General features: G+C 29.2%; 1 non-coding gene across 1 annotated transcript; it reads left to right on the top strand.

Moving 5' to 3' along the window:
• Nucleotides 1-2,913: 2,913 nt before the first annotated feature.
• Trnal-aag (transfer RNA leucine (anticodon AAG)) lies at nt 2,914-2,995 on the top strand. Its single transcript has one exon. It is a non-coding gene; the product is annotated as a tRNA-Leu (tRNA).
• The last annotated feature ends 463 nt before the right edge of the window (nt 2,996-3,458 follow it).

Consider the following 3,458-nt stretch of genomic DNA (forward strand, 5'->3'; position numbering starts at 1 on the left):
TGCATTGAATTATAATAGTAAGAAAAACTATGTATTGTTTTTAAAAATTATAATATTAATAGTTACAATTTAATAAAAAAGTTTACAATATGTCCAAATAATCTTTGTTAAATATTGAAACATATTGTCACAGTATTAAGTAATTCTTTGAAATCCTAAAAGGAAACTTCGTGTATGTAAAGACATTTAAAGTCACATTAGGTTTGTTTAAATAATGAAATAAAATCCCATGTCCGTGATCACACTTCAAGACCTCGAGACACAGTTAGTGCATTCTGCAGGCGTACAGAGCGGTACGCCAGAAAATTAAATAATCGTTGGCGGTAGTAATAAATAACAATACCAACTGACAGACATTCAGATCTCGTCTGTCCGTGATCAGTTTGTTGTCAAAAGTAATCAAAAACGCGTAGCAAATCCGAAAAATTATGTTTTATTACAATGAACACTCACGAAAATCTTAGATCCCATTATTTGGTTAAATATTACATTGCATTACGCATTTCTCATAGAAAATTATTTGTTGACACAATTAATATTTTTTTTTTATTAAACGATTTTTAATTCTAAGTGGATCATAGTTATTAAGTCAGAATTATTTTATCATAGAGAAATAATTTCATAAAGTGTATTCGTAAAAAAATATTAAGATTATGAAATATATTTATTGGACAAACAAACGGTCTGAAGGCACATTTAGAGTTATTATTTTATGAGCTAACATAATGAAAGGTTTGCAAAGAATAACAGTCGGACTCAAGTAGAAGCTTTCAACGTAATAACTTTTATTAGAAAATTTTTTTTTCTTTATTTTTAAGAAGATACTGGCATCTTGATACAAGATTGTTAAAATAAAATAAATGTTCCGAGAAGTACTGAATTGGTTCTAGAACTGTTTCTTTCATTAGCTTTGGCTTCATTGGCAATGGAATCATGGAATGTTTGGCCAAAGTCTACGTTTTTATTTGTCAGACGAATTAATTATAATCTTGAGTACTAAAACTATTTAGTTTCTTGTTGTTTAAAAGTCATTATATATAAGTATCAATTTTTAAAGTTCCTTTTTATTTACAGTGCTATTAAAATAACCCTCTCTTATATTGCAATATTAAATTTCAGAAATTCTTGCTTCAATATTGCCAAAACAACGCTGTATTTGAAACATTATCATAATATTTATGTATTGATATGTAAACAAATTTTAATCAAGGAAATATTCTCTCTTATTTTAGGCGTGTATATATATATATATATATATATATATCGTCGTCTTTGAGACAATAGCCGACATACACCCATAAGACTTCTTAACAATTTATGTACAATACAGAACCTCTGTATTCAAAGCCAGTTGATTAAATAGTAACAAATAGAACTTCTTACCAAAGGTAAGAAATATGGCATCAATAAATGTAATGTCAATGACCTTCAATGAATAAGTCGGGACATCATAACGATTGCAACTGCTAATATATACATATCATTGTAGACAGTAAAATATTCTTATTTACGACTTAAAATCCCTTGTATATTGTCTTTATTTAAGTGTATTTTATTTCATATTCAATAAAACAGTTCTGTACTCTGTTGCCACAACAACAAGTGTTATGTAAAGTGAGAATTTCATTTCGATGATCCGGTATAAATATTTATATTCTGCATATAACGGACATGTACGTCAGTTCATTTTCTATGAGAATGCAATGTGTCATATTGTTGTTACAATTAATTATTGTTTTTACAACAAATTTAGACGACACCATGCCGAATGAAGATTATCTAGATAGCTTCCTCTATGAATTTCCGTCGTCTAAACACCTATAGACAATTTACAGTTTTTCCGTCATATATTTGTACTATGTATCATGAGTGCAGATGTATGAATTACGGCAAACTTAACGTCTAGTTTGACGTAGACTAAGGGTAAGTGGTAGTGTAAATTAAAACACAATTTCACATAATAATATCTAAGACTTTCTTGTGTTTGATGAAACGAAGGTTTTCAGATGCTACGTGTCTAATTATTTTGTAAGTACATAATCCTGACGTTTCGGTTCCTTTACAGCTAAGCACATCGACGTTACGGTTCCGCAAAGGAACCGAGAGGATGCTTTAGTTATAAAATAATACAAAACGAATAGCATCCGAAAACCTTAGTTTGATTTAGATGTTTTCACAAAAAACAAAGATATAAAAAAATGTAAAATAATGAAAAATTCGTGTGTAGAGTATTTTTTAATAAAAAGACTTGTACAATTTTAATTTTATTGAAACGAGTTCTATATTGTCCAATTGTTTGAACTTCACATTGAAACGGGAATATGAAATTGTTCATTTTGTCAAACTTCTAGAGGCAATAGTAGTATTTGTACTCAAATAACGACAAGTACTTTTATACATAGCATATAAAGAATTTTATGAAAGATTCGTCTATGATTTTAATTGCAGTTTGTAATGAATAAAATTAGTTATTGTCTTTACTTGGGGTTTTTTTAAACGATTGACTTAAAATATATTTTCCGTTTACTAAATACCTATACTTCCTACAACGAATCAATGCTTCAAGGGAAAAAAAAAACAATGAAAGTGAAGCGCCGTATATGTTGATCAAAAATGTATCAAAGCTAAGTCGATGGACCAATTGGTAAAGGTTTTACCGACTGCTTTCGCCAAGTTGTCTTTTCACTTCAATTTTAACAATAGCTAATGAAAACTGGGCGGTTATTTTTATTTAAGAAAGGGTGTTTTTTAACATGTATTTTTGTATTATTTCAGTTCAGTTCATTTCTAGGATGAGGAAGATTATTTGTGATTAGCGTCTATATGGATTGAACTTTGATTTGTTCACTGTATGTAAATATAAATAAACATTTTTTTTTAATTAAGCTTCAAAATTCAATAATCCCTTCAGATGGTAGCGTGGCCGAGCGGTCTAAGGCGCTGGTTTAAGGCACCAGTCTCTTCGGAGGCGTGGGTTCGAATCCCACCGCTGCCAGATATTTTTTCAAGTATAGAAACTTAAGAAGCTAAGTCAATTATAAATACGAATTTTAAATATATAACGTTTTTTTATATACATATGTCCTCTTAATAAAATAGTATAGTTTAAAAAAAATAATATAAATTATTTCACACGAAACCCCGAAAACACGAACGCTAAAACCAGTAAAAAATTAATTTGTACTGGTATAAAAAATTAAAAGGATTATTAACATAGGTCTAAAAGCACCCCAAAACCAATATTATTCCAGTTAATTGGTTCACCTAATTGGAACGTAACACAATAATTTAATTGCCATCAAACAGTACCACGTGAGAATATTACCAGCGGCGAATTAGACAAGCCATGCAGACGGGAAAATTGGTTTTCATACAGAGTAATTCATGAATAGAACTTTTTTCTACTCTACGTTCAGTGATTTCAGGTCACAAATTTAATTAATTTTCATGTTTCATTT

Source organism: Danaus plexippus, chromosome 26, assembly GCF_018135715.1.
Source record: "Danaus plexippus chromosome 26, MEX_DaPlex, whole genome shotgun sequence".
In the NCBI taxonomy this organism is placed as follows: Eukaryota; Metazoa; Arthropoda; class Insecta; order Lepidoptera; family Nymphalidae; genus Danaus; species Danaus plexippus.